The 14740-nt window shown below is 52.7% G+C and overlaps 1 pseudogene; it reads left to right on the top strand.

The window, feature by feature from the left end:
- The first annotated feature begins 9416 nt into the window (after positions 1 to 9416).
- On the top strand, positions 9417 to 14316 carry LOC106826639 (putative SEC14-like protein 6; annotated as a pseudogene).
- Positions 14317 to 14740: the final 424 nt, after the last annotated feature.

Raw genomic sequence — 14740 nt, 5'->3', positions numbered from 1 at the left:
CTCAGTTTGTGGTACTTTGTTACAGCAGCCCCAGGACACTTGCACACTCTCCATGCCCTGTCCCTGCCCTGGGTCGGGCCTCTGCCCCTCACCTGGCCCCCTTCCTCTCCTTCCTCTCCCAGGCTCACCCCTACCAGCCACCCTCCACCTGCAGCTGGGGGCCGTCCTCTGCTCCAAGCCCTGCATGGTCCCCGTCACCCCTGGGGAGAAGCTGAACGCCTCTGCGGCTTCGCCCATGCTGTTCCCTCTACTGTGAGGCCCCCTTCCCTTTGCAGGCCTAACATTGCTGCGTGTTTTCAAAGAAGCTTTGCCGCATCGTCTGGGCATCCTTCCCCGACAGCCCAGGCTGGTTTAGGGCCTCAGGGCTCCCCCATCTCAGCAGTGCTCACCCACGGCCAGAACTGTGGATTGGCTGGTCTGTAAGGCCCTGATGGCGGGCTCCTCCGGGACAGGGACTGGGTCTGACTGACACAATCGGCCTCCAGAGCCCAGGCCAACGCCTGGCACACAGTAGGTGCTTAATAAATGGTGAAAGACAGAGGAAAGGAAGAAAAGAAATAGGGAGGGAGAAAAGAAGGAAGGAAGAAAAGAAAGAAGGGAGGAGGGAGGAAGGAAGGGAGGGGTGAGAGAGCGGAGGCAGGGAGGGAGGTAGCAGCAAAGGGAAGGTGAGAGTAGGACAGGAGAGAAGCAGGTAGTTCCCCCACGATGGCCTTCCAGAGCGAACTTGCCCTACGTGACCCCTACGTGACCAGGCCCCTATTCTCAGGAATGGTATACATTAGCCAATGCACGCAAGTGCAGGAATGAGCTCATTAGGTGAAAACTCACGTGACACTGGGGTGGGACACAGGTCAGCGCGTTTTGACAGGGGTGGTTGGAGACAGGGGGCTGGGGAAGGCTTGCTCTGGAGAGTGGGCAGACCCCTGGGCAGGCTAGGGACAACCTGGGGGCACCAGAGAGCGGTAGAGAAACTAAAAAAGCCGAGGTGGCCCTCCGCAGCTCCCCTTGCCATCACATCTTTGGTAAACTCTTATTGAGCACCTACTGTGTACAATGGGCCACGGCGGGTGCTGGGGTGGGAATATACCAAATGAAGCAGGCCCTCGAGGAGCTCAAGGTGTGGACCTGTGAGGTGCTCACAATAGCTGGGCAGATGGAAGATGACAGTGGGGTGTTAATGAGGGGAGACTCAGTTGCCAGCAAGTAAGACATATTAGAAAAGACCTTGCAGAAGTGGAGGCCTTTGAAATAGGCCGTGAGGGAGGCAGGGATTTCATACAGGGTGCTGCAAGGAAGGGCATTCGAGGGAGAGGGAACAGCATAAGAAAAGCTGGACACGGAATGGTGGAGAGGCAAGGGGCCCAGAATAAGGAAAGCAGGGTAAATCAGCTCGGGAAGGACCCCAAGGGCCTCGCGATCAGGCTAAGGGGTCTACAGTTTCTCCGAAGGCAGCAAGGAGCTAAGGGGGGCTTTGGAGCAGGGGCGGAACCTACTAGAGGCAGGCTTCCAGAAGATGGGCCTGAGGTGCTGGGGGAGGGGAGCCAGGGGGAAGGAGCAGGGGCCCTGGCTGGGAAAGGAGCAGGCAGGGGTGGTCTGCATTTGCCTCTTGTGGCTAAAGCTCTAGCCTGTGGGTCTGTGGGGTGCTGGGGAGGCTCCGTTCTGCGGGACAGGCAGATCCACTCCAGCTAACCCTGTGCAAGGCCAAGGGGAGACCATCACGGGCTCAGTGAGGCCGCCCAGGTGTGTGCTCTGCCTGGTGCCAGGCACATGGATTACAGTGTCCTGAGTCAGCGCCAGGTTCAGGCAATCTTGATTGTCAACTGCTCAGCTGCTGCGCAGCCTCGGGCACTCTGCTCCCCTCTTCCTGGCTCTGATGAGGGGGTGGAACAGCCTGGGGCTAAGAGCATGTGAAAGCCTTTGGCCTAGAACCCAGCTGAAGCTGCTAGTTCCCTGCCTGTATCCCTCAACCTCACCAGCTCCCAGCTGTAGCACCTGCCTTGCTCTGCCTGAGGCCTTCCTCCAGCCTCCAGAGCCCCGAACAGCCACCAGAGAGCCAGCAGAATCTGGGGCAGCCCTCAACCAGACTGTGTGGAGCTGGGGTATAAATACCGCAGCTCCCTCGCCCCTCAGGCAGGAACTCTGAGGTGCATGTTCCACGCTGTCTCCTGCTAGTCCCTCTGGGATGGAGCCCCTCCTTCCTTCCTTGGTTACTCTCGCTGCACAGCTGCCTCCCCTCCTCTGCCCCACTTCCCCACTGCCCTGCTTGTGTTTCCTGGGATCACCTCCAGAATAAACTCTGCACTGGAGTCCTGGTCTCAGAGTCTGCCTCTGGGTGAATGAAGCTGAGACAAGCACCTACTGTGTGCTAGGCTCATGCACACAGCATCATCTCATGTGTCCTTGTCTTGGGCTCTGGTTTTCTGCTTGTCCAGGGGGTGGAGGTGGGGCAGACTGTAGCCTGGAGTCCCCTGTCACCCCTACCCCCAGGCCAGGTGTGGCCCCTCAGGGGTGCACATCCTCCTGTTGGGTCTGGGCCTCAGAAATCTCTCCTTACCCCGAAGTCACGTGCCCTAACACCTTTGATGAATCCAGGGCAGTTGCTCCAGACACACGGGGTGGTATTTGGAGCCTGGACATGTTGGGGCACAAGGACAGTGGGCTCCAGGTCTCTGTTGGGGGTGAGCGGCAGCCTGCCTGGCTCAAGGAGGCATCTGATGGAGTAGACGGTGGGGGACTGAGAGGCAGGGTGGAGAGCAGCCCCTGTGTGAGTGTGAGTGTGAGTGTGTATGTGTGTGTGTGTGTGTGTGTGAGACAACAGGTGGTGTCACTTTCAACAGCACTTTCAACGCTGTGGGGCAAACACCACTGTCCTCAGTTTACAAATAGGATTTGAACCCAGGACAGTCAGTCTAGGGGCCAGTGCCTCAGACACCAACACGGATTGGGCCCCCACCAGTCACCCTGGGTGGGAGGGGGTGGGGCTTCTGGGCAGAGGTAGGTGTGGGTGGGGCTGCCAGCTGGGCAAAAGGAGGAGGCCTGGAAAGAGCCGCAGAACTGGGGCAAGTGGACTCCACCCCCACCACCGTGGGCATGTGAGCAGACAAGAGGGCGACCGGAACCCATTGCGGGAGGAGATGCTGGCTCAGGTGAGTCAAGGGAGAGACCCCTACACTGGCCTCAGTTTCTCCTTCTGCCCCAGGAGAGGCAGCACCCAGGAGAGGCAGAGCTGGGTCTCTTCCCATCTCTGAGGGTCCTGGTGGCCCGAGGGTACACCTGTGCTATGCAGTACAAATATAACGCAACCCACAGATGCAAGCTACCTATGTCATTTCAAATTTTCTAGTAGCCACCTTAAAAAAGTAAAAAGGGAGATCAATTTTAATAATATATTTTATTTAACCTGATATAGCCAAAGTATTACCATTTTAACATGTAATCAATGTTAAAATTGTGATTTAGATTTTTGTGTGTGTGAAGTCCTTGGAATCTGTGTGTATTTCATACTTACAGTGGATCTCAATTCAGACTAGCCACATTTTAACCGCTAGTGGCTACCATGTCAGACAGTGCAGGTGAGGGCTGCTGGCCCTGTGGGGGAGGCTGGCATGGCAGGCCACGGCCCTACGTCGGGGAGGCAGGAGCAAGCCTGGGTTTTCCTCTCCAGTCTGTAAGGAGCTCCTTACAGGGTCCGAAGGCTCTTTCCTCGTGGTTGCACACTGCAAGTGTGGGCTCCAGGGAGATTCACCCACTTCCATGATCATGGAGGGAGCGACTGGGCCCTGGAGGCCCGGAGTCCTGCCCTCAAAGGGTTCTGCGTGTTCCCCCCAGGCCGGGAGTAAGTCCTCTTACGAGACAACTGGGGTCAAGATCTCTGCTGAGTAAGTCACATCACTAGTTCGAGCCTCAGTTTTCTCAGCTGGAGAACAGGTGTAATAGCAGTGTCGTATCAGGATTGATTTAATGCTTAGCCCAGAGCCAAACACTCCCTCGTGTTCCTTTTTTTTCATTTTTATTGCGGTAACGTTGCTTTACAACATTATATAAATTTCAGGTGTACATCTTTATATATTTTGATTTCTGTGTAGATTACACCATGTTCACCACCCAAAGACTAATTACCATCCAGCACCACACACATGTGCCTAGTCACCTCTTTTGCCCTCCCCCCACCCCCTTTCCCCTCTGGTAACCACCAGCCCTGTCTCTGTTTCTACATGTTTGTCGTTGTTTTTATCTTCTACTTATGAGTGAGATCACACAGTATTTGGCTTTTTCCTTTTGACTTATTTCATTCAGCATAACACCCTCAAGTTCCATCCATGTTGTCACAAATGGCCGGATTTCATCATTTCTTATGGCTGAGTAGTATTCCATTGTGTATATATACCACATCTTCTTTATCCATTCATCCCTTGATGGGCACCTGGGTTGCTTCCAAGTCTTGGCTATTGGGAATAATGCAGCAGTGAACATAGGGGTGCATGTATGTTTACACATTTGTGTTTTCAAGTTCTTTGGATAAGTACCCAGCAGTGGAATAGCTGGATCATATGGTAGATCTATTCTTAATTTTCTGGGGGTACTCCATACTGCTTTCCATAGTGGCTGCACCAGCAGTGTACAAGGGTTCCCTTCTCTCCACATCCTCTCCAACACTTGTTATTTCCTGTCTTGTTAATTATAGCCATTCTGACTGGAGTGAGAGGATCTCTCACTGTGGTTTTGATTTGCATTTCCCTGATAGCTAATGATGCTGAGCATCTTTTCATGTGCCTGTAGGCCATCCATATATCTTCTTTGGAGACATGTCTGTTCAGATCTTGTGCTCATGTTTCAATCGGGTTGTTGGGTTTTTGTGTTGAAATGTATCCCTCATGTTCCTGAAGACAGAGGTTATCAGCTTGTTTGGGGTGGGGACCAGAGCCAGTCCTTTGAGCCCCCATCTGGAGGCTGAGGAGACCAAGAGACACACAAAGAGGGCTAGTGACTCAGGCTAGGCCACACTGGGACTGCCGACTCCTTGTCCAGTGCTCTTTCCTCCACCAGACTCATCGATATTGAAAAGGCTGGCTTTGGCCCACAGTCAGCGACATCCATGCAGGAGTGGCACCCTCAGCCCTTAGCCCTTCCAGGGTGGGCTGGGGGCCAGCCAAACTGCCCTGACCAACTCCTGGGGCCTGTCTGTGGAGGCTGCTCTCCCAGGCTGGGCCAAGCCACCCCTCACTTGGGCCTGAGATGATGGGCTCAGGATCAGATGCATGATTTGCCTCCCAGCTCTAACACTTGCTGGCTGTGTGATGCTGGGCAAATTGCTTAACCTCTCTGAGCCTCAGACTGCAGGTTGCTTACCCTCCCACGTGCGCTGGCCTGGAGGCTCTCTGAGGATGGAGATCAGGGTTCTGAATAGGCCCCCACCCCCTACAGGCCTGAGGGAAGAGTCAGGCTCACAAATCTCATTTAATCCACATTTCATCCTTTCTGAAGATTTGTGCAGCTGGCTCATTACTGTGTCATTTCCCAGAGGGAGAAAGGGAACTGCTGTGATTTGACCCAGGCCTTGGCTCCCCCAGCACTGGAGGGCCCTCTGCACTCAGACGTCCCCTTTCCTAAGGGCAGGCGAGATCTTCAGGCCTGAGGGTGGCTAGCCAATCCCCTGATTGCAGGGGGAACTCTGGAGCCACTCTGACCCAGGTCTCTCCCCACTCTGTCCTTAGCTCTGGGAGAACATCCAGGATGTGCTATCCGTCCTGCCCAGCCCTGATGACTACTTCCTCCTATGCTGGCTCTGAGTGAGGATAGAGGGTAGAGTTGGATGAAGGTCAAGGGCACAAAAGAGGAGTGTATTAGGTATCTACTGCTGTATAACAAATTACTCCAAAACATAGCCATTTAAAACAACCATAAACATTTATTATCTCCCAGTTTCTGTGGTCAGGAATTATGGCGTGGCGTAGCTGCCTGGTTCTGGCTCAGGGTCTCTTATGAGGCTCCAGTCAAGCTGTCAGTCAGGGCTGCACTCATCTGAAGGCTTGACTGGGGCTGGAGGACCTGCTCCTCAGATAGCTTATGTACCTGGCAACTCAGTGCTAGCTGTTGGCAGGAGGTCTCAGTTCCTCCTCCAGAGGCCTGCCTGAGCGTCCTTACAACATGGCGGCTGGCTTCCCCAGAGCAAGTGGTCCAAGAGAGCGAGGAGGAAGCAGCAAGGTCTTTACAACCAAGCCTTGTAAGTCATATCTCGTCATTTCTGCAATATCCTGTTAGTTACACAGGTCAGCCCTGCTTATTATGGGAGGGGACTAAACGAGGGCATGACTAAATGAGGATCTTTGGGGACATCTTGGAGGTAGCTAGGAATAATAATAATAACTTCTGTCTTTTGAGCACTTATTCTGTGCCAGGCACTGGGTAAATCAATTTTTGTTTATTATTGTCTTTTTTTTTTCGGCACAACAACCTGGTGAGGTAGGTCCTATTATCAGCCGCATTTTGCCTTGGAGGAAACTGGCTCAGAGAGGTCAAAGCACTTGACTAAAGTCACTCTTCTCAGACAAAGAGTTTGGGGACAAGGATAGGGAAGAGGCTTGTTCTCTAGATAAATGTTGGTATCCCAGAAGTCGAACGCACGTGACAGGAGACCCCTTCTCTGCGGCCCTAGAATGTGGCTGCAGTTCCCACGCTCAGCCTCCTTCCCGACAGGGTCGGGCTGGGATTGATTTTGGCTGCTGTGAGGAAACCACTATAAAGCTGTGTTGATTATACACCTACCCCAACTATTGCAGCGTCCCCAGGAGTGCATCCCTGAATGTGCAGAGCCCAGAACCTTTCACATGTGAGGAGCAGCCTTTGTAAACTTGCGAGGGCCACTTGCCTCTGTGCGGGGTGTGTAGTTTATATGTCACAACACTTTCCCAGCTCAAAGTCTTTGCTCAGGCCATTCCCTCCACTCAGGATGCCCTTCGAACTGCCACCAAACCAGAAAAGAATCCGACTGGAGTCCCAAAGACCTGGTCTAATCCCACCTGTGCCTCTTACTAGCTGGATGGAACCTGGGGCAGGTGGGCCCCAACCTTTGGGCCTCAGTTTCCTCATCTGGTTATGGCGAAGTAGACTGTCTCCCTGGCCAAAGGAAGTCAGTGTGGGGACCAGTCCTGGGGTCCAAGTGAAACCACTCAGTTCTCGCCAGCCAGGGGCACTTAGCCCAAGTGCTGCTGAAGCAGGTCAGAAGCGAGCCGAGAGGGACAAGGCCAGCTCTGGGAGAGCCCGGGAATGGCCCGGGTAGCCGGGGCTGGCCTCGGGGCAAAGGACTGTGTTGACAGCCTACGGCGACTGCCAGGTAGGACCTCACTCCCACTTGTTGGTAACACCGAGTGGGTGTTTATCTGATTATAATATTAGGGCACATTTATCATAAAAAATCCGGAGAGTATAGAAACAGAAAAGTGCAAAAAGTTACAGAAATCCTCCATAATCCCACCACCACTGCGAGGTAACTTTACATATAATTTTTTTTAACCCAATCGAGCTTCTATATTATATACTGTTTTGTTCAGTGATAATTTCGGACAGAGTTCCTCAAGTCATTAAAAAATTTCTTCTTCTCTGTGTAGTCGGAAGGCTGTGGAATGTTCCAGAGGGCTGACTTTATGCAGTTGATTGAAATGCCCTCGTCGGGCAGCCCTTTCTCCGTTGGACAGAGCCGGCGCCATCTGCTCTGTGAAGCAGTTGAATTACAGATCTGAGGGTTGAAGAGTGGCCGGCGGTGGTGAAGAGCTCCATGGTTATGCCATTTTTTAAAAAATTTAATTCTATAAGGAACATCTGAACATATCCTCATTGTAAAAAATTAAAACTTTATTGATAACATTGAAGCCTCCTGAACCCCCAAAAGTAACTGTTGTCACCAGTCTGTGTGTATCTTGCAGACTTTTTTCAACGCATTTGAATGTATACATGCAGAAATATATATGTAATATAAAGAATACAATAACACAGAAATGCCTAGAATACATGATTTAGTATACCTCCTCTGCTCTCACTGGCCTCCCCACTGGGGCTCTGGTTCTCCCTCGAACCCGACCCCACTCCCCAGTCCCTCTCTCTTGTGTGTCCAGGTGGTCAGGTTGTAAGATGCCAATGGCATCTGTGGCCGTGGCAGTGAAAGCAGCCCTGTCTGGTACCACGTTATCAGAGGCGAGGACCCCAAGGGCCTCCTCTCAGTGTCCAGCCAGGAGCTGCTCAGAGACGGGTTCCAGAGCTGTGAGCTGCTTCTGCAGGCGTGTGAGCAGCTGAGGCAGGAGGTGAGGCTACCTGGGGGCCCTCTGAGCCCACCGCCCTGGGCAGCCACAGCCCTGCCCCCTCCAAGGCTGCCCTCTGGCACTGGGCACTCTGCTGAGCATCACACCCAGAACCCACCTCCCTGAGCTCTTTTGCTCCTCCTAGCACAGAGGCGTGAACGCAGACTCAGAGAGGCCATCACCCCCAGCACACTCCCGCCTTGACTGGCCCAAAAGCCCGGCTCAACCCACTGGGCCACGTTGCCCTGTATGGCCTCATTGGATGGAAGGAGTCAGGTATTTCAGCCCCAGTGGACGGAGGAGGAAACTGAGGCACAGTGACTTGCCTTTCCATGGACAGACGTGGGGAGGGTGCCCCTTGAGACGGCCCCTTCTGGCACAAGATGAAACCTCCATGCCAGGCGGAGCTGGGGTAAGCCAGGCTAGTGCCACAAAATATTATACTAAAGAAGCCAGACACAAAAGGTCACATATAGTACTATTCCATTGATATGAAATGTCCAGAAGAAGCAAATTCAGAGAGACAGACAGCAGATTAGTGGCTACCAGGGCCTGAAGGAAGGAAGAGTGGGGAGTGACAGCTAATGGGTACAGGGTTTCCTTTCAGGGTGATGAAAATCTTCTGGAACCAGATAGTGGTGATGGTTGCACAACTCTGTGAATATAATAAAAGCCACTGAATTGCACACTTTGAAAGGGTGACATTTCTGCTATATAGTTATATCTCTGTTTTAAAAGCCATGCTGTGCAACTTGGATTCTTTATTATGCAAAAAGAAAAGTTGGCGTCTTTCCCGAAGCTGAGCTACTGTCTAAACCACTTGGCAGGGAAACTTCCAGAGTCCTGAGTGGGATTTTTCTGGCCTGGAGTGGGTGGGGTCATCCCCCTGCAATCTGTCAAGAATCTACACTAGTTGCTTCAAGGAGGGTCTGTGACTAGGAACCAATAAACTGGAAAACGGCGGCTGCTTTGGCCTGGGTGGGTTCTGGGTGTGGGGCGCCTCCTGCATTGACACCTTGGATGGCTGGTGGCAGAGACCAGGGCTCGCCCTTGGGGGCCTGGAGGGTGAGGAAGGAGGGGACGCGGGAGCAGTATTTAGACACCTGTAGCTTGTGCATTGACATGAGTTTGGCTGCACAGTTTCTCACAGCACTTGAGGCAAATGACGCCGAGATTTTGAAGAGTTTAATCGCAAGAGGTGAGGCAACCAGGATATGCATGTGTGGGGTGCAGGGGACGTGGAGGTGACAGGGTGGGATCTGAGACCCCAGAAGACCGTGCTGCCTCAGCAGCTCTGGGCCTGTTTCAGCCCCCAAGATGTGCCCCATGGCTTGCAACCTGGTCAAGTCGTGCTAGGTGAGGAGATGTGCGGGAAGGTGGTGATTCTGAGAGGTGAGTGGGCCACCTTGGGTCTCCTCTCCAGCCCAGAGCCTGAGCTGGAGGCTGACCCTCTACAGACCTGACAGCTCCTGCACCCGAGGGCAGCCGGCTCTGGGACCCACCTAGTGTGGAGGACCCCGCTGCTTTGTGGCATCAACTGTTGAGGCCAATGTGCCCACATGCCAAAAGGCAGAGGGGCCAAGGGGTATCTGAGAGACCCCCCAGAGGCAGCACGAGTGAGGGACCCCAATTTGGGGTTGGGAGATGTGGATTTGAAGGTTGGCTTTGCCAGTTGTTAGCCACAAGTGGGCTGAGTAACTTGCCCTGTCTGGGTCTCAGTTTCCTCATCTGTAAAATGGGGAGAATAACATCCAGGTTTTCCAAATTACACAACTGATACAGCTTGGAAATTTGGAAAATACAGAAATGTGTTAAGAAGGAGGAAAAAATCCTGTCACCCAGAGAACTACTGTTAATATTTACTGTCTCTTCAGAGAAATACATTAAAAAATAACTAAAAATGGGTTTATACCATATATATACCCTTTTGTAACCTACCTTATTCACTTATCATGTGATAAATATTTTCCCATTTTGATAAAGTTCTGAATTTAGGTTGTTTGTAATATTCATAGCATTAGGAAGAAGTCAGTAGTGAAGATCTTTTTATTATTATTATTATTTTATTTAATTAATTAATTAATTTATTTATTTATTTATTTAGAGGAAGATTGGCCCTGAGCTAACTGCTGCCAGTCCTCCTCTTTTTGCTGAGGAAGCCTGGCCCTGAGCTAACATCCATGCCCATCTTCCTCTACTTTATATGTGGGACGCCTGCCAGAGCATGGCTTGCCAAGCGGTGCCATGTCCGCACCAGGATCCAAACTGGCGAACCCCGGGCCGCCAAAGCAGAACATGCGCACTTAACCGCTGTACCACCAGGCCGGCCCCATGAAGCTCTTTATAAATAAATCTTTGTATACACCCACAATCCTTTCCATAGGATAAAATTCTAGAAATGGAGGTTTTTTCCTAAAGGAGAAGGCATGTGTTGCGTCTTCTGATTCCTTTTATAGTGTAAGTGCTCCTCAAGGTCAGAATTTAACTCCACCAGCTGTGGATGAATGTGTCCATTTCCCCACATTCTTGCAACATTGGCCATTAATAATTTAAAAGACTCTTGCCATCTTTTTAATGGAAAATATTTATTATGTTTTACATTGGATTTCTTTTATCACTGGCGAGATTAGAACTTTTTTATGCTAATTGGCTATTTTAATTTTTTGTTTGTTTAGTGCCTCCTGGTATCTCTTGCCCATTTTCTAGAAAAGTGTTTTTCTTTTTGATTTATAGGTGCTCTTTACATATTAAGCACATTGACCTTTTCTGTCATGTTTGTGGCAAACATTTTCCTGAGTTGGTAGTTTGCCTGTTATCTTTGCTTTTTGACTTAGAGTTATGTTGTCACATTTGGGGGGCTCTACTTTTGAATTCTCTGTTGCTTTTATGCTTAACATACCCCATCCTAGGGTACACTGGGTGTTCACCTCTACTTTCCTCTACTTTGTTCCTGCAATGCCCTTATTCCTTTGTCTGTGGACCACCCTTGGCTATCTCAGAGCAGCTTGAGGCGGGGAACTGAACACAAACTTGCCCCCCAGTTCTAAGGGTGCTGGAGCTCCAGGAGCTGAGGGCAAGAGTTGACTTCAGTGTCCAAGGGAAAGGGAAGCCCAGGTCTGACCCAGCCTGTCCTCACCCCTACTGAGATGGCCAATGTGCCGACACCTGGACAGACGAGGGCAGGGTACTGGGCCTGGAGAGGCAGCCCTGGGGGCAGGTCTGAGCGCAGACACTGGTCGACACAGGAACATACGCTGAGTTCCAGAGCTACACCTAGAGCCTCTTGGCTTCCATCCCTGGGGGCTCCAGGAGGGGGAGCAGCAGGCCACAGGACAGCCCTGGGCTTGCCGCCTCTGTGGAGCCTCCCTGAGCCCCCGTGGAGGCCCCCTCTTGCTTCCACCATGACTGGAAGCAGGAGCTGCCAAAGTTCATCAGCCCTCACCAGCTGTACGTGGAGTTTGGGGGGACCATGACCGACCCCGACGGCAAGCCCAAGTGGCTGACCAAGGTACAGTGTGCCCAGGGGATGGGGGGGGAGGGAGGGGAGACGGCCGTGGTCCAGTGCTCGCTCACCACCCCTCCCCGACAGATCAACTACAGGGGCGAGGTGCCCAGGAGCTACTACCTGCGCAACCAGGTGAGGACGCACACAGTACGAGAACACGGCGACTGTGGGCTGCGACTCCTACCTGCACGTGGAGACCCGGATCCTGTTCCTGGGCTGCATGCTCAGGTAAGGATGATTGCCACTCCACCCGTGGGCACAGCTGGGAGGGGCCTGGAGCCCAGGGAGGTGGTCGTCAGTGGGGCTCGGTCCCCTGCAAGTGGCAGTTCCCCGAAAACCAAGCAGGGAGAGCAGCAGCTAGCGGGGGTGATGACGGAGGTGCTGCCAGCTGGTGCCCACATAGTGCCCAAGGACAGAAGGCTCACCTGCCTCAAGGCTGGTGTCTGTAAGCGCTGGCAGAGAACAGCTCCACCTGGAGCTGGGTGTTGAGGGGCAGCTGCTTTGAACTACATCCAGGTCCCGCCAGGCAGGTGGGGGCCTCAGGCTCCGGTAGGCACAGTGTATGGCTGGCTCTGGGCTCTCAGGTGTGGCTCCGGCACCCTGGTCTGGGTACCTACACAGGAATTTACCATCATGGAGGCCAGGTCCTGGGTGGGGCGTCCTGTCTGAACGTCTGTCCCTCAATGCTGACGTTCTGATGTTCAACCACACCTACAACCTGGTTCATTCCAAACGCATCAGCCACACTATGGAGGTGCTGCTCTCAGATCAAAACTTCGTGGAGAAGATGGAGACACTTGAGGCGAGACTTGTGGCTCCCACACCATCCTCTGATCTCTGGGTCCACAGTGAGTTCACAGCCTTCCCTGGCCAGACGCCCCCCAACCTCCCCAGGGATGAGGATCCTAGAACAGCCAGTCCCAGCCCATCAGTCATAGTGGGTCTGCACCTTAGGAACTGCTGGGACAGTGTCCCTGTGGTGGCCGGATGACCACAGCAAAGCAACAGAAACACTCAATCCCCGTTATTACCTCCTGTGACCTCAAGTTCAGCAAAAACTCTAGGCCTTTTTCTATGAACCAATATCAAGTCATGAATTACGGTTCTGAAATATACGGTGTTAATAGAAAATTTGAGGTACAGTAAGACCAACAGATCAGGAAATGATTTCCATTGAAAAGGTCATTTATTACTCACAGCTCCCAAGAGGAGGGAGCAAGCCATGCTCGGGGGTGGGCCACACAGGGAAGCACCAGGATTGGGCATGAGGTGGGGGGAGAGGGAGGAATTGCGGGCAGGAGACTTTATTATGGTTTCCACAGGAAGGAGTGGGTGAGGCAGGGTAAGCAGCTTTAGGATGGGCTGGTTTGAATAATTTCTGGGGCATTTGGGTTGCCCCGTGGTCTGGTACCCGGCCCTGAGGGGAATGGGGTGGGGGGATAGTGGCCCTGAGTGTGAGAGCCTGATCCTGGAGGTGGTTGGAATGTGAGATCTGAACTGGTTGCTTTGAATGTGAAAAGCACACTCCTGGGTGAGTTGTTTTCCATCTCTAGGAACTGGCTATCCCCTGGAGAGGCAGTCCCTCCAGGGTCAGAAGGCCCCACGCTCGAAGTGTCAGAATACAGAAAACAGAAGTCAGGGCTCATAGAGAGGCCCAGGAAGCCAGTGTGCAATTGCTGCTCTGAACAAAAATTCAAGCTCGCGTCTAGAAGAGCATTTGACTCTTGATTCTGTCTTCTACACACACACTTTCCTTCCCAGTGTTAGGACATCTGAGAATTTGTTCCCTGTCTGGGTCTCCAGCCAAGCTCCTGATTAAGATTTCAGACGCAGCCTTGCACTGCGCTGGCCTCAGGCCCCGCAGCCCCACTAGGATGACATGGTCCTCTGGTCAGCCCGCTGGGTCTGGCTGTGCTGTCAGCAGAGATTGTGCCTGAGCACCTCCCCATTTGCACACATTGCCCCAGCTTGCTGTCAATGCAGTAGCCCCACCTGACACTGACACTTTTGCCCTCATTGGCCACTTTGCATTCAGCATGTCTTGATCTTGGTGAGCCCACACTGGCTCCCAGGACTCACTGCCTTCATTTTTAAGGGCTCGCCATTCAACCCTACTCAATAATCTACTCCAGAATTTTTTTTTTTTTTTTAAAGATTTTATTTTTTCCTTTTTCTCCCCAAAGCCCCCCGGTACATAGTTGTGTATTCTTCATTGTGGGTTCTTCTAGTTGTGGCATGTGGGACGCTGCCTCAGCGTGGTCTGATGAGCAGTGCCATGTCCGCGCCCAGGATTCGAACTAACGAAACACTGGGCCGCCTGCAGCGGAGGCACGAACTTAACCACTCGGCCACGGGGCCAGCCCCTCTACTCCAGAATTTTGATAGCAAGTTTATTCAACTCATTCCGAAATCCATCAGCTGGTTCCTCTCATTCTCCGTGATTCTGCCATGTTCTCCTGCCCAGATGGCACCAAGGAGATGACGGAGGTAGCTGGAGAAATGCCACATGAGCTGTAGCCCAGTGGGGCAGGGGAGGGCACCAGGGAGCCAAGGTGAGGACAGAGGGGTCTCCCTGGCTCTGGTCCCTTGGTCCCATGAGCTGCTCCATCCCACTCACCACCCATCCACTTCCAACATCGCCTTCGCCACAGTCTACCTGGCAACAGGCTAAAGGCCAGAGCCACCGGCCAGCTAATGGCAGTGTCCACAGCTGGCTCCACCTGCCTCCTCTCCCCCTCCTACTGCTCAGAGCATCCACCCCAGGCTCACCCTGCCCTGCCCCAACCCTCTGTCTTTGCTCAAGTTGTCCCCCTCCTAGAAGGCCTGCCTTTCTCCTCTCTGTCCAGATTTTCCCTGCAGCAGGCAGGCTGAACCAGAGTTAGGGCATGCGCTTGGCGTGTAATTTATACCCGTGAGATTTTCCCTTTTTATTGTACAATTC

Source organism: Equus asinus, chromosome 8 (assembly GCF_041296235.1).
Source record: "Equus asinus isolate D_3611 breed Donkey chromosome 8, EquAss-T2T_v2, whole genome shotgun sequence".
In the NCBI taxonomy this organism is placed as follows: Eukaryota; Metazoa; Chordata; class Mammalia; order Perissodactyla; family Equidae; genus Equus; species Equus asinus.
The sequence above is the reverse complement of the archived record's forward strand: the minus strand, read 5'-3'. Positions and strand labels throughout refer to the sequence as shown.